The sequence below is a fragment of the Mobula hypostoma genome, chromosome 7 (genome assembly GCF_963921235.1).
Source record: "Mobula hypostoma chromosome 7, sMobHyp1.1, whole genome shotgun sequence".
In the NCBI taxonomy this organism is placed as follows: Eukaryota; Metazoa; Chordata; class Chondrichthyes; order Myliobatiformes; family Myliobatidae; genus Mobula; species Mobula hypostoma.
In genome coordinates, this window is record NC_086103.1 from 122,961,724 (window position 1) to 122,984,573 (window position 22,850).

Sequence of the window (22,850 nt, forward strand, 5' to 3'; positions counted from 1 at the left end):
CAAGTTCCTTTGCCCTCAGTTTTTTGTATTTTCTCTCCATTTAGAAAATAGTCAATCCTTTCATTTCCTGTACCACAGTGCATGACCATGCACTTCCCAACACTGTATTCCATCTGCCGCTTCTTTGCCCATTCTCCTAATCTGTCAAAGTCCTTCTGTCGCCTCTCTACTTCTTCAAAACTACCTGCCCCTCCACCTATCTTCATATTGTCTGCAAACTTTGTAACAAAACCATCAACTCCATCATCCAAATCATTGACATATTGTAAAAAGAATTGGTCCCGGGGGCGCTAGTGAGATGAGTGCAGTATAGACGTGTTTTCTCGAGCTCCTCATGGCACACCAAACTTTGAGTTAAAACTGCCTTTTTGAACACTTGACTCTCAATTTTTGTTGCAAGAACTCCGTTGTTTGTTTCTCTTTTACACCACCAAAAAGTATAACATGAACATGTCCAGTAAAACAGCACGAGGTGGAAAGCGAGCCGCTCGCCCACTAGCCGATGCTGCAGCTAACATTAGCCAGGACCAAGCTAGCAAGAACCCTTCAGACATGTCGTCAGCCAAAGAGGAAGATGAGCTTCCTCTTATCTGGCAGAAAATGTCAATCAAGCTTTTGCAGTCCTTCAACGAGTGGTTTGACAAGTTTGAGCACGGTTTCCAGAGTCTGTTGTCCGTCCAGCAAGCGCTCACTGTGAGACTGTTGAGCACCGAAAATCAGATCGCTGACCACGAGCAGTGAATCTACGCCGTGGAAACATCAGTCGCTGAGCTGCAGCAAGAAAATAAAAGGCTGCGGGCCAAGCTTTCAGATCTGGAAGGGAGATCCAGATGCAATAACATAAAGATTGTTGGCGTCCCAGAAGGCAAGGAGAAAGGGAGGCCGACTAAATTTGTCGCTAACCGGATCCCCAAGCTGCTGGGGAATGACAACTTCACCAAGCCGGTCATTATCGATAGAGCGCACCGCACACAACAGCCCAAATCACCGAAAGGCTCAAGGCCTCGCACGATAATTGCACGGGTGTGTTTTGCACAGGAGAAAGAAAAGATTCTGCAGCTTGGGAGGCAACTCTTGATGGATTACAGAGGTCATCGAATCTTAATCTTCCCTGATGATACCGCGGAGGTTATGGAGCAACGGCGGAGTTTCCGTGAGGTGCTGAGAGAGAAGGAGGTCCGGCATTTGCTACGTTTCCCGGCCAGGCTCCATGTTCATCACCAAGGGCAAGTAAAAGTATTCAGCAATCCGGTTGAAGCCAAGACTTTTGTAGACCAAAAACTTTGAAAGGCTATTTTTCACAACATAAATGAAGAGAGTCTAAACGTCTCTTAGCGGACTTTAATCATGGCAGTTCTTTTTTTCTGTCCTCAATTTGTTCTTTATTATGTGTGCTAATGAGGGGCTGTTAGTTGGAGGTGTTTTTCTCCACTTTTGTCTGGTTGGTTTTTGCTGGCTGCCAGACTGAATGTTAAGTTTGTGTTTCATTACAAGGCAAAAGGTACCACAAATGAATAATACTCTTGACTCCATATCCTTGGTCTCTTGGAATGTGCTCGGTTTAGGTCACCCAATAAAGTGAGGAAAAGTCTTTGCACATTTAAAGTCATTGAAATCTGACATCATATTCTTACAAGAAACTCGCGTTAAAGCCACTCAGCATAGGAAACTCAGGGCTAATTTGATTTCACAGGTCTATTAGGGACCTTTCACATCGAAAGCCAGAGGCGTTGCCATTCTCTTCCGTAAGACTTGTGCTTTTTCGTTTTCATTCATCCACAATTGATCCAAATGGCAGGTTTATAATTTTAACTGGGCATATCAATTTACTTCCCGTTACTCTGGTAAATGTTTACGGGCCGAACTCGGACGATCCAGGTTTTTTCTGTAAGGTGTTTTGACTTGATCCCAGATAACAATTCAAGCCACATATTGATCGGGGGTGATTTTAATTGCTACCCGGACTCATATTTAGATAGGCTATCCTCTGCCCTCCCACCCAATATTCTTGCTGTGCAAGCTCTTAATGATTTGAAGTCGAAGAAGGTGGTGGATATTTGGACACCCATCTGACCGTGATTATTCTTATTCTCATGTATACAGATCATACACATGGATCGATTTTTTTTTTTTTTTTTGTCGACTCCAGATTAATCTCTGACTACACCAAATATCACAGCATAATAATATCTGACCATAGTCCTGTCAATCTCAATCTTCAGCTATCCCTCCCTAAGCAAGCCTATAACTGGCGCTTTAATCCCTTTTTGCTCAAGGATCAAGCATTTAAAGAATACATTACGATGCACATCTCGCAGTTCCTTGAGACCAATGACAACAGCAAGGTGAATGACTCAACACTGTGGGAAACACTTAAAGTGTATATCAGAGGACAAATTACTTCTTATGAAGCAACACCGAAAAGGGCTAAGCGAGGTCAATTGGAAGGGATTGCGAAAGAATTACTAGCGGCTGAACAGGCTTACAAAAACTCCTTACTCCAATCAGATTATAATAACCTTCTCAAATTAAAATACAAATACAACTCCATTCTAGGGGAACAAATTGGCAACATACTACTTAAACTTAAACAGCGACATTTTGAGTTTGGTGACAAACCATAGAAGTTATTGGCAAGGCAGTTAAAAGGAGAACAAGTAAAACGAGCCATTTACAAAATAAAAGCCAAATCTGGCCTGATGCTTACGGACTTGAAGGATATTAACAAACGATTTAGTGAGCTCTAGTCAGAAATTTACACCTCCAAATCAACAGTTACACAGGAAGATTTTGATAAATTTTTTGATCCGCTTCACTTCCCACAATTAGATGCACCTTTCAGGGAGAATTTGGATTTGGATTTTTCGCTATTTGAGTTACAGGATACCATCAAAGCATTTCCCACCAGTAAGGCGGTTGGACCGTATGGGTTCGGGCCAAAGTTCTACAAAGCCTTCCGAGATGTCCTTACACCGACTTTGCTGAGAATGGTTCGGGATACCTTTAAAAACAAGAGGCTCCCACCCTCTCTCAGTGAAGCAAAAAAAAAGATAAAGACGAAACGAACCCTGGAAGTTACAGGCCCATTTCACTACTAAATTATGATCTGAAAATAATTACAAAAGTGTTAGCAAATTGGCTCAGTAAGCATATAGTAAATATCATTCAGCTGGACCAAACGGGATTTATCCTGGGCAGGTGTTCCTTCTGTAATGTCCGTAAAATTCTCAATATTTTGTATGCTGATTATGGGAAAGATGATAAAGCTGCTATACTGTCTCTAGATGCCCACAAGGCATTCAATATGGTAGAGTGGCCCTATCTAATTGCAACACTCAAGAAGTTTGGATTGCGCGATACTTTCATAGAATGGGTCAAAATATTATATACTAATCCAAAATGGGGATAAATCTCACAAATGGGGATAAATCCAATCCGTTCTCTCTGCAATGTGGTGTTCGCCAAGGGGACCCATTGTCCCCCCCCTGCTGTTTAACATAGCGCTGGAGCCCCTGGCAATTGGCATTAGGGGCCACACACACTTTAAAGGTATTAAACCATAGAAAAAACCATAGAAACTACAGCACAGAAACAGGCATTTTGGCCCTTCTTGGCTGTGCCGAACCATTTTCTGCCTAGTCCCACAGAATAGAAATATTGAGACCCGTGTGACTCTGTATGCGGACGACCTCCTTGTCTGTCTAGCTGATCCAGCTGTCTCTATTCCCATCCTACTAGAATATATAAATTCCTTCGGGAGTATTTCTGGCTATACCATAAATTGGGGAAAGAGCGAATTCATACCCTTAGTGGATCAATTTACTGAAGACCTCCTGAAAAAGTTGCCTTTTAGAGTAGAGAAGGACTGTTTCACCTACTTGGGGATTAAACTGATTAAAAAGAACCCAAAGCATCTTTTCAAATTTTACTTTATAGAATTATTAGAAAAACTCAGAACAAATATCGAGTCCTGGAGGATACTGCCCTTATCCATGATTGGACGGGTAAATGCGATTAAAATGGTGAGCCTACCTAGGTTTCTATATCCTTTTCAAAACCTGCCTATATATTTAAATGCATTTTCATTTTAAATCCTTTTTCAAGAAACTTGACTCTATCATATTGCCCTTTGTGTGGGGCTACAAATCACACAGGATATCTAAGGCTCACCTACGCAAATCTCTTAAGAAGGGCGGTCTTAGTCGGCCAAATTTCAAACATTACTACTAGGCAGCTAACTCCAGGGCTCTTACATATCGGAAATGTGGAGGTGCTGAGACCCAAGAAAAACGTTTATGGCTACAGCTGAAAGCCTCTGATGTTAAATATACTTGACTTCCTGCTCTTCTGCTTTCTACTTATGCCTCAACAGACAAGCTAATCCAACAAAACTTTACCTTAAAGAATTCTTTATGAATATTAAACCAGATAAAAGTGGCTCACCAAACTCCCAGTGTTTCCATAGACACTCCCATTTGTCAAAATCATTCATTCAATCCTGGACAACTAGATGGGGTGTTTGCAGTCTGGGGAGAGAGAGAGGGGTATCAAAACTTTTAGATCTGTACATTGACGGCCAATTTGCATCATTCACACAATTAAGCACTAAGTTCAACCCTCCAAATTCACATTTTTTTCGCTATCTCCAAGTCAGACACTACGTTAAGGAAAAGTGCCCACACTTCGAGCCTACTTCCACCACCCATCCCTTTCTTGAAAACCTCTTGCTCCCTCCAGACTCCAAATAGTTAATATCAAAATTTGTGAATTGCTTTACTCCTTTGGTCCCTACAGATTTTATTAGGGAAGCCTGGGCCAGGGAGTTGAACTCAAAGATATCAGCGGAACTTTGGGAGGAGGCAATGTCCCAGGTTCATTGTTGTTCTATTAATTCACGCTACAGATTAATCCAGTACAAGGTGTTGCATAGATTGCATTATTCAAAAACAAAACTGAATCACATCTTCTAATCTGTGTCTCCTGAATGCAATAAGTGCCGCTTTGCTGAGGGCTCACTAGCACATCTTTTTTGGTTTTGCCCTACACTATACAACTTTTGGACTGCAATTTTTGAGTGGCTCTCAAAAGTCTATTCTAGAGACATTCTGTCTAATCACGACATCTCCATCTTTGGATGCTCTGCAGAGACTCTTGAGTTGCCACATGATATGCAGATTGCTCTGCATCTAGGAATGGTGGTGGCTAAGAAACTTATTCTTCTGACCTGGAAGTCTACTACTCCACCCACCTTCGCACACTTGCTCAAGGAGATGTCTGTTATACAAATGGAAAGATTGCGTCTACACAAACCCAATACACAGAATACATTTGAGAGAATATGGGGACTCTTATTGGCTCAGTGTCATATTACCTCACATATGTAGTGACCTTGACCTGTCTAGTCTCATGAGTGGGTGTGGTGCGTAACCGGATTTCTTTATTCATTTTACTTTACATTGCTTCCGTGATGTCACTATTGTGTCAACTCTTTATCTGAAAGTTTATTTATGTAATCCTGTAAATTGTCTGGCAGCTTTTTTTTGTTCTTGATTTGTTTTGTCTGTGCTCCACTTGGAGCTGTATTTCCTTTGTATTGTTTTGTACATCTTCAACATTTTTTGTCTTTGTAAAACTGAAAATTGTAAATAAAGTATTTTTTTAAAAAAAGGAATTGGTCCCAACACAGACCCCTGCAGAAGACCACTAATCACCCGCAGCCAGTCAGAAAAGGCTCCCTTTATTCCCACTCTTTGCCTCCTGCCAATCAGCCACTGCTTTATCCATGCTAGAATCTTCCCTGTAATACCATGTACTTTGGTAGCTTGTTAAGCAGCCTCATGTGTGGCATCTTGTCAAAGACCTTCTGAAAATCCAAGTACACAACATCAACTGATTCTTCTTTGTCTATCTTGCTTGTTACTTCTTCAAAGAATTCCAACAGATTTGTCAGACAAGATTTTCCCTTGAGGAAACCATGCTGACTACATCTTATTTTATTATGTGCTTCTAAGTACCCTGGGACCTAATCCTTAATAATTGACTCAACATCTTCCCAACCACTGAGGTCAGACTAACTGGCCCATAGTTTCCTTTCTTCTTCCTTTCTCCCTTCTTGAAGAGTGGAGTAACATTTATAATTTTCCTGTCATCTGGAATCATTCCAGAATCTAGTAATCCTTGAAACAACATTATTAGTGCCTCCACGGTCTCTTCAGCCACCACTTTCAGAACTCTGGGGTGTACACCATCTGGTCCAGTTGACTTGTCTACCTTCAGACCATTCAGTTTCCTCAAGACCCTTCTTGCTAGTTATGGTAACTACACACTTCATGTCCCCTGACAACTGGAACTTCCACCATACCGCTAGTGTCATCCACATTGAAGACTGATGCAAAATACTTATTCAGTTCGTCTGCCATTTCCTTGTCCCCCATTTCCACCTCTCCAGCATATTTTTTTTCCTGCAGCCACTATCTAATCTCGCCTCTTTTACAGTAGGTTTTTGAAGAAACTTTTTGCATCCTCCAATATCACTGGCTGGCTTACTTTATTATTCCATCTTTACCTTAATGACTTCTTAGTTGCCTTCCATTGGATTTTAAAAGCTTCCCAATCCTCTAACTTCCCAATCCTCTAACTTCCCACTAATTTTTGCCCTGTTTGGCTTTTATGTTGGCCTTGACTTCTCTTGTTAGCCACTGTTATGTCATCTCGCCTTTAGAATACTTCTTCCTCTTTGGGATGTATATATCCTGTGCCTTGTGAATTTCTTCCAGAAATTCCAGCTGTTGCTGTTCTGCTGTCATCCCTGCCAATGTTCTTTTCCAATCAATTCTGGGCAACTCCTCTCTCATGCCACTGTAATTCCCCTTTATTCCACTGTAATACTGATACATCTGACTTTAGCTTCTCAAATTTCAGAGTGAATTTGATCATATGATTACTTTCCCCTAAGGGTTCTTTTACCTTAAGCTCTTTAATCATTTCTGGTTCATTGCACAACGTCCAATACAGAATAGCTGATTCCCTAGTAGGCTCAAACACAAGCTGCTCTAAAATGCCAACTCACAGGCATCCACTTCCTGGAATCCAGTACTAATCTGATTTTCCCAAATTTTCTTCATACTGAAAGCCCCCATGACTACTGCAGCATTGCTCTTTTGATGTGCATTTTCTATTTCTCATTGTAATTTGTAGACTACATCCTTACTACTGTTTTGGGTCGGTCTACAACTCCCATCAGGGTCTTTTTGCCCTTACAGTTCTTTAGCTCTGTCTACAATGATTCTTCTCCAAACCCTATGTCACTCTTTCAGATGATTTGATTTCATGTTTTACTAACAAAGCAACGCCACCCCCTCTGATTTTCTGCCTGACTTTTCAATACAATGTATATCCCTGGACATTAGGCTCCCAGTTGCAATCATCTTTCAGCTATGATTCAGTGATGCCTACATCATCATACATGCCAATCTGCAACTGTACAAGTCCATCTACCTTATTTTATGTACTGTGCATATTCAGATATAACTCCTTCAGTTCTGTATGCACTGTTTTTGTTTTTTGTCTTGCTTTTACATTGAAACTCATCCTGCTGACTGTAATTACGCCCCATCATCAGCCTCTGGGGATGGGACCCAGAGTGATAGAGCACTGAAAGAAGTGCATGTAGTAAAGCCAGATCTAACATACAGAGAGGCTTTGAGGAAAGAGAAGTAGAATAAAGGCTGTAAAGGTAGTAAGGTAGAAGGGCTGAAATGTGTGTACCTCAATGCAAGAAGCATCAGGAACAAAGGTGATGAACTGAGAGCTTGGATACATACATGGAATTATGATGTAGTGGCCATTACAGAGACTTGGCTGGCACCAGGGCAGGAATGGATTCTCAATATTCCTGGATTTCAGTGCTTTAAAAGGGATAGAGAGGGTGGAAAAAGGGGAGGAGGGGTAGCATTACTGGTCAGGGATACTATTACAGCTACAGGAAGGGTGGGTAATGTAGCAGGATCCTCTGAGTCAGTATGGGTGGAAGTCAGGAACAGGAAGGGAGCAGTTGGGGGTATTCTATAGGCCCCCTGGTAGCAGCAGAGATACAGAGGAACAGATTGGGAGGCAGATTTTTGGAAAGGTGAAAAAATAACAGGGTTGTTATCATGGGCGACTTTAACTTCCCTAATATTAATTGGCACCTGATTAGTTCCAAGGGTTTAGATGGGGCAGAGTTTGTTAAGTGTGTCCAGGACAGATTCCTGTCACAGTGTGTGGACAGGCCGACTAGGGGGAATGCCATTCTAGATCTAGTACTAGGTAATGAACTGGGTGAGGTCACAGATCTCTCAGTGCTGCTCACTCTCAGTGGGTGAGCATCTGGGGGACAGTGACCACCGCTCCCTGACCTTTAGCATTATCATGGAAAAGGATAGAATCAAAGAGGACAGGAAAATTTTTAATTGGGGAAGGGGAAATTATGCTATAAGGCTAGAACTTGCGGGTGTGAATTGGGATAATGTTTTTGCAGGGAAATGTACTATGGACATGTGGTCGATGTTTAGAGATCTCTAGCAGGATGTTAGGGATAAATTTGTCTCGGTGAGGAAGATAAAGAATGGTAGGGTGAAGGAACCATGGGTGTCAAGTGAGGTGGAAAATTTAATCAGGTAGAAGAAGGCAGCATACATGAGGTTTAGGAAGCAAGGATCAGATGGGTCTATTGAGGAATATAGGGAAGCAAGAAAGGAGCTTAAGAAGGGGCTGAGAAGAGCAAGAAGGGGGCATGAGAAGGCCTTGGCGAGTAGGGTAAAGGAAAACCCCACGGCATTCTTCAATTATGTGAAGAACAAAAGGATGACAGGAGTGAAGGTAGGACTGATTAGAGATGAAGGTGGGAAGATGTGCCTGGAGGCTGTGGAAGTGAGCGAGGTCCTCAATGAATACTTCTCTTCGGTATTCACCAATGAGAGGGAACTTGATGATGGTGAGGACAATATGAGTGAAGTTGATGTTCTGGAGCGTGTTGATATTAAGGGAGAGGAGGTGTTGGAGTTGTTAAAATACATTAGGACGGATAAGTCCCCGGGGCCTGACGGAATATTCCCCAGGCTGCTCCATGAGGTGAGGGAAGAGATTGCTGAGCCTCTGGCTAGGATCTTTATGTCCTCGTTGTCCACGGGAATGGTACCGGAGGATTGAAGGTAGGCGAATGTTGTCCCTTTGTTCAAAAAAGGTAGTAGGGCTAGTCCGGGTAATTATAGATCAGTGAGCCTTACGTCTGCGGTGGGAAAGCTGTTGGAAAAGATTCTTAGAGATAGGATCTCTGGGCACTTAGAGAATCATGGTCTGATCAAGGACAGTCAGCATGGCTTTGTGAAGGGCAGATCGTGTCTAACAAGCCTGATAGAGTTCTTTGAGGAGGTGACCAGGCATATAGATGAGGGTAGTGCAGTGGATGTGATCTATATGGATTTTAGTAAGGCATTTGACAAGGTTCCACACAGTAGGCTTATTCAGAAAGTCCGAAGGCATGGGATCCAGGGAAGTTTGGCCAGGTGGATTCAGTATTGGCTTGCCTGCAGAAGGCAGAGGGTCGTGGTGGAGGGAGTACATTCAGATTGGATTGTGACTAGTGGTGTCCCACAAGGATCTGTTCTGGGACCCCTACTTTTCGTGATTTTTATTAACAACATGGATGTGGGGGTAGAAGGGTGGGTTGGCAAGTTTGCAGACGACACAAAGGTTGGTCGTGTTGTAGATAGTGTAGAGGATTGTCAAAGATTGCAGAGAGACATTGATAGGTTGCAGAAGTGGGCTGAGAAGTGGCAGATGGAGTTCAACCCGGAGAAGTGTGAGGTGGCACACTTTGGAAGGACAAACTCCAAGGCAGAGTACAAAGTAAATGGCAGGATACTTGGTAGTGTGGAGGAGCAGAGGGATCTCGGGGTACATGTCCACAGATCCCTGAAAGTTGCCTCACAGGTGGATAGAGTAGTTAAGAAAGCTTATGGGGTGTTAGCTTTCATAAGTCGAGGGATAGAGTTTAAGAGTCGCGATGTAATGATGCAGCTCTATAAAACTATGGTTAGGCCACACTTGGAGTGCTGTGTCCAGTTCTGGTCGCCTCACTATAGGAAGGATGTGGAAGCATTGGAAATGGTACAGAGGAGATTTACCAGGATGCTGCCTGGTTTAGAAAGTATGCATTATGATCAGAGATTAAGGGAGCTAGGGCTTTACTCTTTGGAGAGAAGGAGGATGAGAGGAGACATGATAGAGGTGTACAAGATAATAAGAGGAATAGATAGAGTGGATAGCCAGTGCCTCTTCCCCAGGGCACCACTGCTCAATACAAGAGGACATGGCTTTAAGGTAAGGGGTGGGAAGTTCAAGGGGGATATTAGAGGAAGGTTTTTTTACTCAGAGTGGTTGGTGCGTGGAATGCACTGCCTGAGTCAGTGGTGGAGGCAGATACACTAGTGAAGTTTAAGAGACTACTAGACAGGTATATGGAGGAATTTAAGATGGGGGCTTATATGGGAGGCAGGGTTTGAGGGTTGGCACAACATTGTGGGCCGAAGGGCCTGTACTGTGCTGTACTATTCTATGTCTATGTTCCTCACCACACATGGCCTCTGTTTGTAAACCAGCCACCTCATTTTCAGCACAGTCATCAGCCTTTCCTACAATACTTCTTGTATTGACGTATGTGCAGCTTAGGACACGTTGTGCTATGCTGACCCTTTTGATTCCTGACTTTATCTGAGGTCTTACCAACATCTGCCCCTACAACCTCTCCACTAACTGTTCTGGCACTCTGCTTTCCATTCCCTTGTAATTCTTGTTTAAACCCCACCATGCAGCATCAACAGACCTCCCTGCTAAGATATTATTCCTTTCCCATTAGGATATTAATTCCCAGTGATCCAAAAATCATAAGCCCTCCTTCCTACACCAACTCCTTAGCCACCTATTAAACTGAGTAACCTTCCTAGCTCTCGGTTCACTAGCGTGTGGCACAGGTAGCAATCCTGAGATCACAACCCTGGAGGTGCTGCCCTTTAACTTAGCATCTAACTCACTAAATTCCCTCTGTAGGACCTTATCACCTGTCATAACCATGTCATTGGTACCTACATGGACCATGACTTCTGGTTGTTCACCCTCCCACTTAAGGATGCTGAGGACTGGATCCAAGGTATCCCGGACCCTAGCACCCAGGAGGCAACATATTATCCGGAATCTCGTTCTTGCCCACAGAACATCCTGTCTATTCCCCTAACTAACAATTTCCCTATCACCACGGCATGCCTCTTTCTTCCTGCCCCCCCCCCACCCCCACACTCCTTCTGAGTCGCAGAGCCAGGCTCAGTGCCAGAGACCTGACCAACTGGCTCTTTAACCCCTTTCCTCTTTGACTGTCACCCAGTCTTGGGTCCTGCACCTTGGGTGTAATTACCTCTCAATTTCTCCTAGCCATCACCCCCACAGAGTGTTAGAAGTTGCAGCTGGATGCAGTTCTCGCAGTTTCAGCCATTTGGGGCACTGGAGGTCTCCCTTCCTTACCACATCCTGCAAGAGGAGCATTCCGCTATTCTGCCTGGCATCTTTGCTGCTGTAGTTAAGCAGATATAAAGGAAGAAAGGAGAAAAAGAAATTTAACCTTGAGCATTTTTTCTGCCTTTTCTGATTGAAGCCTCAAGATTACCACTGACTCTTTACCGAGTAATTACTCCATGGTAAAAGTCACTTGGATCACATTTCTTCCCCTATTCTAAATCAAAATCAAAAAACATAGTATGAGCTATTAATATCCCTTATGCCAATGGGTCATGAGCACTTACTCGAGACTGCCTTGATGTTGGCAGCGGCATAAAGTTAACATGCAGGGGTTTTCATGTGGGCACTCTTTTCTCGATGTTTCATCGATTAGCCCACTACATCTTCTGAGGGCTCGACGATGGCTTCTGGTGTCCCAGAGTCACTCCCCCCCCCCCCGATGTGTTTTCTCACTCTCTTAATGCTATCTTGGAGCCCAGGAGAGGTCTTTTCGCTTGATCCAAAGCCAATGACTGCTTCTTTCCACCGCCTCTGATGGTTTGCTGTAGGGTCTGACTTTGGATCCCTAGCTCCTTCAGCAATTTGATGGTGCATGTGGCTCTCAGTCCCCTACAACCCACTTCCACAGTGGAACCTTTGATTTTCCAGTCCCGTCGCTGAGCTTCAGCTGCTAGATCTGCACAGCATAGCCTCTGAATCCTCCCATAGGACTGAACAATAACTCTTGACCGTGTCTATATGCTTTTATGTATTGAGTTGCTGCTCATTGAGTTTAGCGTAACCAATTTTGGCAAAGATATTTTTGGAATTTAGCAAGCTCCTGGTCTGTGACTATTGTGCAGTGATTGATCTGTGAGATGTGTCTATCTTTAGCAAGGAAAAAGCTTGCAAGTATTGAGTGCTTTATCGTAATTGTAAGGTCATGCAAACCACTTAACATACAATGAATTGCTTAGGAGTCGAGTCATCAAGGAGGTTAACTAGGTTTATTAAATAGTTCTTGTTTTGCAACTGCAGAAATGGATACACAGAGGGCTGTGATGAGATTTCATCTGCCTGAACCTGTTCTGAATCAACTTTGCATTCCTATGTATGTGCATTTATTGATAAATGGATGCAGTTGGTTCATAGGTTGTTTCTACATTTTAAATTGTTGAGTTTTTGTGTGCTGCAATGAATTTTTGCAATATTTGTCAAATTCACTGATACAAAATTGTTTCCTTAGGCAGGTTGTCATCTTGATTTAAGCATACTGTCCTTCCTATAATCTACCTTTGTGTAACTTGTAGTAATGAAGATGTGTCTTTCCTTTTTGTAGCTTAGCACCTTGCAGCCTCTGATCTGATGTTTTTAGTCTTGTTAGATTAAATCTCGCCAGAGTTGCGAAGTTTGTCTAAACTGGCTGTAAATCATGATTCTGTGTGCCATTCTTTACCATAAGATAATTTTTTTTGTTTATTCGTCTTATTTTCACTTTGTTTTTTACTTTGCCTTGTGTTGTTGCTCCAAATTCTACACCGTTGGCTTTTTTTTGGACTCACTTTCTGCTATTCTGTATTTGCCACTTCTTTTAATGTTTTTTTGTGTGTTCAGATAAAACTGGGAACCGATGATCTTTTAATGCTGCTTTCCATAGATGATGCTGAAGAGTTTCACATTATAAGAGTGGATGCAAAGTTTTATCCATCTGGTTCTATTAATATTGTAGGTGGGGAGATAATGACGCTGATGGCAAGGGTTTGTAGATTGTGGCAGGAGCTGAAAATATTGCATGTGATGTTTTTAAAATTGAATTGGGCCATCTTTGAAAGAATGTCAGATGAGTGGTCAGATGGGGAATGTGAGGTGGGAGAAGTAATGTGTCATCAGCATAGAGGATTGTATATGACAGTTGCTAAGGATGTTGCATAAGTGAGCAACTAGAAATTCTGAGGAATAATCTGAGGAATAGTAGTACAGCAGTTATATTCTGACAGTTTAGATTATTTGATGAAATGAGGTAAGAAAGAATGGAGCCAAGCAAATTCTTTTTGAAGCTTTGGAGGAATTTGGTGTGGGAGGAATATAGGGTGTTGATCCCTGTTTTAAAAAGCCCAGATGTCACCATTACAAGGAATTTGATTAGGGCCATTTTAGTATTTTGTTCTTTTTTTCTTAATATTTTGGTGTTTGCTTTCTTTACGCATACCTAAGTCAAAAATGGATTTTATAATGTGCAAATATTATAAACTAATGGCTTGTTTTTCATAACATAACAATGCAGTAGTTATATTCACAGTTGTAATATGTGAAGTGAGGTAACCAGTTTATCCATGACTGTGACTCTCAAATTGCAATTAAATTAATGGCCAAATAATTAGATTTTCTTTTACATGTTGCTTTTCTTTGGATATTGCCAAAGGATCTTTTGATTTGGTAAGGTGGTCAATATTTTCCACAGTCAATATATTTATGTAATGATATCTTTGTTTTATGTTATTCATTCCAAGTGCCATCTCATGATTTATGGTGATGCAAGTAAGCGGTAATACCTTGAGAAAGTACACCCTATCCTCATTATATGCGAAGGATACGTTCCTCGAAGTTGACGCATAATGTGAAATCGCATACTGTGAATAATTATTTAAATGGAGAAAATAGGGATGCGTTCCAGAGGGCTTCCTAAATATGTTTTATCTGTAACTTATTCACATTTTTGCACCAATACGACACAAAAGCAGTACTACAAGACAACATTTGTATTATATTTAATCATTTTAAGGTAATATTCAATGTAATAAATCATAGAAAGTTAACATCCTCTGGTGTACAGTACTCACCAACAGTGGCAGGTGTGTTTGCTCCGGGAGATGAGTGGTTGTTGTGGTGTTGGACAGCTTTCCACGGATAAGGTGGATGGTTGTGGTCGTCAGGATAATATCAAGCACAGCAAGGGGTGAAGGAAGACTCGCAGAACTCTTGGAACTGCCGGCAGCAGAAGGATTACAGCGATTTGCATAAAGTGGTTGGGGTTGTTTGCTTGGCAGCATTTTGTTTTTAAGCATAAATTCCCTTGTAGGGAAGAAGGGTTGACTTCAGGGAATGACTGTAATGCTGACTCTGTTCTAAATGTGGGTCCATGTCCATCGCCACTTTTGCCAAGTGTTCCGACTTCCACCATTCCCTCACCGTTGGTAAACTCCCGGGATTTTCAAAATTGTCTGTTGCTTGCGGCATCTGAGAGAGAGTTCACTGTAAAAATAAAAAAAAAAAAAAATACATACACCTTGAATGTGGATTACACTTTCTTGGTTGAGTGGTTGAATCAGCGATGTTGTGTTACGCCGCAGGAAACGCACTGTTATGTTAGGATGAATGCTGTCCAAATGTTTAGGATGGGCTGGTGCATTGTCAAGCAACGAAGGAACTTTAAAGGCAAGATTCTGTTCCCGACAGTAGCGTCCCAAAGTTGTGTTACCTTCAGCTGATGCCGCGCTGTTTATAATATCCAACTTTTTTTCTAGGTGTTAAAGCGATTCTCTGCCACTCGGCTGACGGCCCAAGACATGACATCAGATGCTTAGGAAGCATAATTAAATATTTCAAGCACAAAATCACTGCACCGTAGGTAAAACCAACAGAAGTTTAAGAACACACATCCGCACCTTGCCAAAACCAATGCGAGAGTGGCGGGAGTGAAATTGTGAGACGCGCACACCTGACTTGTAATGGTGGGAAAGTGGTGCTTCTCGTCCCAACAGTGAGACTGTGAGGTGTGCGCACGTGACTTGTATTGGCAGGAAGGCAGTGCTGCTCGCATAACTGTGAATCCACATAGTCTGAAGACGCATATAACGAGGTTAGGGTGTAGGTCAGGCCTGTTGTAAGATTTGCAACAGTTGATATAAAATCTGGGAAGTTGTGTTGCTGCATTTTGTTTCCCCAATTTCTTAAGCTTTTTAGACCTATCAAATGGGACACATGAGACTTGGCTAAATTGGAAGTTCCTTTCCTATGGTACACCTGTAACATTGACATTCCGACATAAGCGTAAATGAGCTATTGCATTTTCTGTTCAAATAGTGATTATAGTCAGAAGGAGAAAAACGAAAGCCCTTAACTCTGAGTGGAGTCATCGGGATGCCGTCATGATGGGGTTATTTTTAGCAGGCTTATTTTTATGAGGCCGAGTTGCTGGCTCGATGCTCAACCCAGCACGCATGGAAAGCATGCAAGGGAGCCGGCTGGATTCGAACTTGGGAGCCTTCGCTCCGATGTTCGGTGCTGATGCCACTACGCCACCAGCCGGCATTTGCAGTCAGTGTTTCATTGAATTGCTGGAAAGATTGTTGACTTGGTTTAGAATAATCCTTAAATGTTGGTTAATATTTTAAACGAGATCTTAAATATTCTTTTATCTTAGGCTTGTTTATGGTTCATAATGTATAATTTTCACTTTAGGAAACTAATAATCTACTTGTGCTGTACATTGTAAACTGCTGCAAATGTTTAACTATAATTTGTATCTTAATGCCATATTAGAAGCTAGGCAATTATAATTCACAAGTATAATAGACAGTTGGTGATTTTAAAAAATGGGACTGATGTATTGCAGATTTTATCTTTTTTTGTTTATTGAGAGAGAGTACAGAATGTGCCCTTCTCGCCCTTCGAACCATGCCACCCAACAATCCCCCAATTTAATCCTAGCCTAATCACGGGACAATTTACAATGACCAATTAACCTACCAACTGGAAAGTGTTTGGAGTGTGGGAGAAAACCAGAGCACCCAGAGGAAACCCACGTGGTCATGGGAAGAACACACAAACCCCTTGTGGACAACAGCTGGAATTGAACTGGGTTTGTTTGTACTATAAGGTGTTGTGCTAACCACTATGCTACTGCACTGCCTCAGTCATAGGGTATTGGAGTTACATTTTATACTACTGAGCTCCTTTTCTGCAGTGTGAGTGGCTTAGTGAACTTGAGCTTGGAGTTGACAAGCTGGAATCTTAAAGTTTGGGTATTACAAGATGTTGGTAAGAAGGTGAAGTTGCTCAAAACTATCTTCCAAGAAGATCTTGTATATCTGACATAAAACTGCTGCATAGTTGGTTCATCAAGAGCAGAGTATGACGATGAGGAAGCCATTGTATGGGGGTCCAGGAGTTGGTGATGGATGGGCCTCCATATTTATGTAGGCTGTGTAGGCAAAAGCTAGAACTGCAGGCATAGCTGCCTAATGTATTGTTATCTGTTTGGAAATGGCAAAAAGCAGAGTACTTTAATAGTTGAAGGATTTAAAAGTGTTGATGAGTTGTCCTTGTGCACAAATCATTGATATCTAACATGCAAGTACTGCAAAAAAGCTAGGAAGATAAAAGATACGTGACTTTAATTGCAGGAAGATGTTTACATTCAAAATGGAATTAGAGTTTTGGATGATAAGAAAATTGAGATGTGTGGATTTTACTAGAAAGAGAAACATAGAAGATCAGTTTCATGATCTTATTGAATGGCTCACCGGGTGTGAGGGGGTGAATAGCCATTTCTTCTGTTTTTGTATCCTATTTTATGTGGAAGCTATAACCTGAGTAAACATGATGAAACTTTAATTTTGGAGTAATTTTGGCTTCTCTTGTACTACTAGAATGTAACCTCAGACCATAAAATAACACATTATGCCCAGATAATATCACAGAAGTAATCAGTGTTCATACTTGTTAATTAGGGAAGTGTCATTAACACTCGTTTGGTTGAACTAGCTATGCAGTAGAATTGAGCTATTGCTAATGTTTCTTGAGAATGCAGTTATTATTCTCCACCAAACGACCTAAATTTCTTGGTGATCTTTCAGAATGATTGTCCATGGCGTGTAGAAGCTGTATCTTGAGTTGTACTGGGAGTAAGCGATGTATAGAGCTGAACTGGATTCTTTCCTGGAAGGGTTAGCCTGCTTTCACAAGTGGGATAAGTATGCATAATTAGCAATTGATTTTCCTATATTTGCAAGAAATTGGGTTAAGTAGTGCCATACTTTTGCACACTAATTAGTTTTTCATTAAAAATTAATTGTAATGTAAAATCATGGGTTTGGGTTGCAGTCTTCAATGTTCCTTCTGAATCTTGGCCTTGCATGGAAATGCCTGGATATGTGGAGTGACATCTGTAATCTTCAATTGTGCCTGTGTGGCATGCAGACAGCATGGACCACTTCTGTAAAGCACTTGACTTCTGCTTTAATGTTACTCGAATCTCAGTCAATGGATTCAAGTACATACGTCAAATGAAATATTTTGGCCAATTGTGACCAGTGCTAGTTTCTTCCTCCCACTTCGTACAATCAGTCCTCATTTTCTATACTTCTGATTGCTGATACCCACCCTACATTTCATCTCATCACTATTTAGAGGAGAGTATGGTAAGGGTAACAGCAAAAGATCTGTGGAGATCTCCAGAACTTGCTAAAGTCTCTGTTCATTTGTCCATTATAAGAAAAACACTGAAAAAGAATGGTGTTCATGGAAGGACAAGTTTCGAAAGACCACCTGGATGTTCCATAATGCTTCTGGGATAATGTTCTGTGGACAGATGAGACAAAAGTTGAACTTTTCACCACGTTTTTTGAGGAAAAAGGGTACTGCACACCAACACAAAAACCTCATCCCAACTGTGAATCATGGTGGAAGGAGCATCATGGTTTGGGGCTGTTTTTCTGCCTCAGGACTTGGATAGCTTGCAATCGTCAAGGGAACAAAGAATTCAAAATTGTATCAAGACATTTTATGGGAGAATGTCCGGGTAGCGGTCTGTCACCTGAAGCTTAATAGAAGTTGGATGATACAACAAGACAAAGATCCAAAAGACAAGAATAAATCAACAACAGAAAGGTTTAAAAAGAAGAAAAGTTGTATTTTGGAATGGCCAAGTTAGAGTGCAGACCTTAACCGAATTGGGATGCTGTGACATGATCTTGAGAAGGCTGTTCATGCAAGGTATCCCAGAAATATTAATGAACTGAAACAGTTTTGTATGGACACATGGTCTAAAATTTCCTCACTGTTGTGCAAGTCTGATCAGCAGCCATAGGAAATGCATTGTGGAGATTATTGCTGCTAAAGGAAGTTCTACCAGTTATTAAGTACAAGGGTTCAACATACTTTTTCCAGCCTGGTCCTGTGAATGATTAAACAATATGCTCAGTTGAGACATGAAAAGTACAATTGTGTGTTATTAGTTTAGGCAGTGTTTGTCTATTATTGTGACTTGGATGAAGATCAGACTACATTTTGTGAGTAATTAACGTAGAAAACCAGGTAAATGCAAGGGGTTCACAAACTTTTTTCCTGCAATTGTATGTTATAGGCTCACTACCATCAATATCCATTGCTATTTCAATCTATTCAGCCTGGTTTCTACCTCCCGACAGCATCACAATGACAAAAATTACTGATTTTATTAAGTAATGGAATCATGCATGTTGTTTTTTTCCTGACCTTTTACAGTCTTTATACAATTGAGATTATTATTTTCTTTTCATGCCTTTGCACCTCTTTGACCAGCTTAATGGAATTAGTCTCACTGGTACTATCCATCATGATTTCCACATCTCCACTAGTGAGGGCAGCACAGTAGCATAGTGCAAGGTAGCAATCTCTTTGTAGTGCCAGTGATCACTGATCAGGGTTCAATTCCTGCAGTTCTCTGTAAGGAATTTGTATGTTCTTCTGTGACAGTGTGGGTTTCCTTCTACATTCCAAAGACGTGTAGTTTCAATTAGTGAGTCGTGGCCTTGCTATGTTGATGCCAGAAGCTTAGTGACACTTGCAGGCTGTCCCCCAGTACAGTCTCCAGAATGCATTGGCCATGTATACAAAACGATGCATTCCACTTTGTTTTGATACTTGGATGTACATGTGACAAATAAAGCAAATCTAGTCGCTTGCTGTGGTCCAACTCCTTTGGAGCCATACTTGCATCTTTATCTCTGTCAATGTGTTTCCAGGGTCAAGAATTGCATTTCGAATCATGAGTCAGTTTTTGCATGTTACCAACGACACTCATTTCTACCTCTCCTTTTTGAACAGCATAAAATTGCAGATGTTGAACATCAAATTAAAAGCAATAAAAATAGGTACTGAGCAGATCAGGAGGCATTTGTGGTGAGAGAAAATGTTAATATTCTGTGTTGCTTCTACATGTACTGCATCTGATATGGTATGAACAATAGTTTCCTTTGGCTAACCACTGGGAAGAGCAAAGACAAAATTTAATATAAATTCTATGTTCTTGCTGCAGAACTCCACCCACCTTCATGCCTACAGTCTCAGGTTGAACTACAGTAAAACTCAGCTTTTCTTCTTGCCTTCTATATATTAATCCTAATGTTTCGGCTCATTGCATGCTGATTTCAGTACTCCTTTGAAACTTAATGGGCTTGTAGGAAACTTTATTCTTCAACAGTGGAAAATATGTTGGTTATTCCTATTAATGCCCTGTAAGTCCAGAAAATCAGTCAATTTGTCATTACCAGAGTCCTCAGCTTGATTATCTAACAACCTTTTGCTATAGTAACTATAATATAGTTTGAGACTTTGGGATCCTACAAAATTAGGCTTTCAATCTAAAAAGTATGTCTCTTGTTACTTTCATAATAATTCAGGCTCTGGCTTATCTTGGCGCACTTTTCTATCATCTCAGTTTTTAAATGCTTGACTTATTACAATACTTTCCTGGATGACTTCTTGTTCAATACTCTAATTCACAGTTTTCTGAAAATTCTGCTTTAAAAAATAATTCTTCTACAAACCCTGTTATCATTTGCCTTCCAGATCTTGGTTGACTCTTGATCCCTCAAGCCTAGCAGTGTTTTTAAAATTTTGCCCTCCTTTCTCATGGACTTGCTTTTGTATTTTCTTTTCCAGATCTTTTCCGTTTCTAGCACCACCCAGAGCTCATTAAGCTTTGAATGCACACCTCTGTCTTTCACTGTACATTGGCAGCTCTACTATTACTCATTTAAGCCGTGGGCTTTGGAAGCTCATTCCGAAATTCATCAACAGCATTCATGATGAGCATTCTTGACTTTAATTTTTACCAGGCTGTGTTCTTGACCTTAAGATTTCAAAATTTACTTTCCTTATTACCACCTTTGTAACTTTTTCCTTCTATGGTTTAGTCTATAATCTGAAGCCCTGACAGGTGAGATGGGAAGTGCAAAATATATAGCTGTTTTATTTGTGTGTATGTGTGTTTTTTCTTCCCAGCTGGGCTTCATCTGCCCATCTTAAACTCTGCTTACCTGATTCCTCCTATTACCTGCTAGCTCCGCCCTCACATTTCCCCCTTGCTCTTTGATGATGGCTATCTCCCCTTTCCTCCCAAGTCCTGAGGTAGTGCCTATTCTTGAGAGCCTCCAGTATTTTAATGGTTAAAGTGCAGAGATTTGTTAAGGAAAACATGTTTTGAAGTTCATTTCCTTCTGGAATGATTTTTTTCTTTAAGTCTTGTTGGATTAAGTTTATATTCTCATTGTTTCTCATACTCTGTCTCTCTTTACCACTACACCCCCTTCCTGACTACTTATGCCGTTGAAAGAGTTGAGCTGTGCAAAAGTAAAGTTTGGCATCTGTATGTAGACTGTAGTTAACTTGTCTAAATGAATATTATTTGTATGTGAGCTTGAATCACTGAGTTAAACAGAAAAGATGCAACACTAAGGTTGATGAGTTTGACATTTACTCTTTGAGGATTTCTGATTCAGTTTATTCCCCTTGCAAATGTGCTTTCTAGCTAATGTAACTTTGCTGCTCTTGCCAGTCAATTGAAGAGATATTCAGCTTGGGTTCTGTACCTTAATAAGCCAAGCTATAATTAGATTGTTTAGTGTTCATCACCCTCTTAATCTTATGCATCTAACTGTTCTGATAGTGTCCTTGCTGTGTTTGTGGTCTTTATACATCCAGAATTCTTTGGTATAAGGTTCAATTTGATATAAAGCTTTACTGGAAGCAGGTTTTATTGTTTTCCAATTATATTGTCAGAGTTACAAATTACACTGTGTGCCTTTATGTACTGACTTTTAAGCTGTTTCTAAAAAAAAACAGGGTTATACAAACCATTCAGATTTTGTTGTGTAAATCATTGGCTTTCAAATTGAAGTATCTTACAAATTTTGTATGTTTTCTTTGGGTTGCTAGACTTTAGATGGGGGGGGGGAAGAACCTTGAAAAAAATTTTTGGGGTACTTAGGGTTGCTTTTCTCCTGATAATATGGGACAGGTTCTTGTATTTTGGTCACTTGCAGATTTTCTACATTTGTGTGCAAATCTGAATAATAAGTTGATTTTATATGTTTATCTGATGATTTAAACTAAAAAAAAGATGTAAATATTTTGGGGGGGAGGGGGAATCTTCCTGCTATGCTTGCCATGGAGTCACACAGCACAGAACCAGGTCCTTTGGCCCAACCAAAGTTCCCATTTAAGATGGTCCTATTTGCCTGGTCGGCAGAAAACAGAGTGGGGATAAAGAGATCCTACTCTGGCTGGCTACCTGTTACCAGTGGAGTTCCACAGGGTTCAATGTTCTTACTGCTGCTTTTTACGATGTATGTCAATGATTTGGATTACGGTATTAATGGATTTGTGGCAAAATTTGCCGATGATACAAAGATAGGTGGCTGAGCGGGTAGTGTTGAGGAAACGGAGAGCCTGCAGAGAGACTTGGGTAGTTTAGGGGAATGGGCAAAGAAGTGGCAAACGAAATGCAATGTTGGGAAGTGTACGGTCATACACTTTGGTGGAAGAAATAAGCGGGCAGACTATTATTTAGAAGGGGAGAGAATTCAAAATGCAGAGATGCAAAGGGACTTGGGAGTCCTTGTGCAGGATACCTCCAGGTTGAGTTGGTTGTGAAGAAGGTGAATGCAATGTTGGCATTCATTTCTAGAGGTATAGAATAAAAGAGCAGGGATGTGATGTTGAAGCTCTTTAAGGCACTCGTGAGACCACATTTGGAGTATTGTGTGCAGTTTTGGGCTCCTTATTTTAGAAAGTATATGCTGACATTGGAGAGGGTTCAGTGAAGATTCACGAGAATGATTCCAGGAATGAAAGGTTTACCATATGAGGAGCGTCTGGCAGCTCTTGGGCTGTATTCCCTGGAGTTCAGGAGAATGAAGTGGGGATCTCATAGAAACATTGCGAATGTTAAAAGGCCTGAACAGATTTAGATATGGCAAAGTTATTTCCCATGGTAGGGGATTCTAGGATAAGAGGGCACGACTTTAGGATTGAAGGACGTCCTTTTAGAACTGAGA

The 22,850-nt window shown here is 41.2% G+C and overlaps 1 protein-coding gene and 1 long non-coding RNA gene across 28 annotated transcripts in view; one reads left to right on the forward strand and one right to left on the reverse strand.

Annotated features, from left to right (window-relative positions):
* LOC134349006 (uncharacterized) overlaps positions 1-14,530 on the reverse strand; it is a 31,999-nt gene extending 17,469 nt beyond the window's left edge. The window contains exons 1-2 of the long non-coding RNA XR_010018557.1: positions 14,370-14,530; positions 4,444-4,526 (exon numbers count right to left, since the gene is read on the reverse strand). This is a non-coding gene — a long non-coding RNA (uncharacterized LOC134349006). The remainder of the gene's footprint in view (positions 1-4,443; positions 4,527-14,369) is intronic.
* picalma (phosphatidylinositol binding clathrin assembly protein a) overlaps positions 1-22,850 on the forward strand; it is a 188,253-nt gene that overhangs the window by 28,522 nt on the left and 136,881 nt on the right. The gene's annotated exons all lie outside the window — the stretch shown is intronic.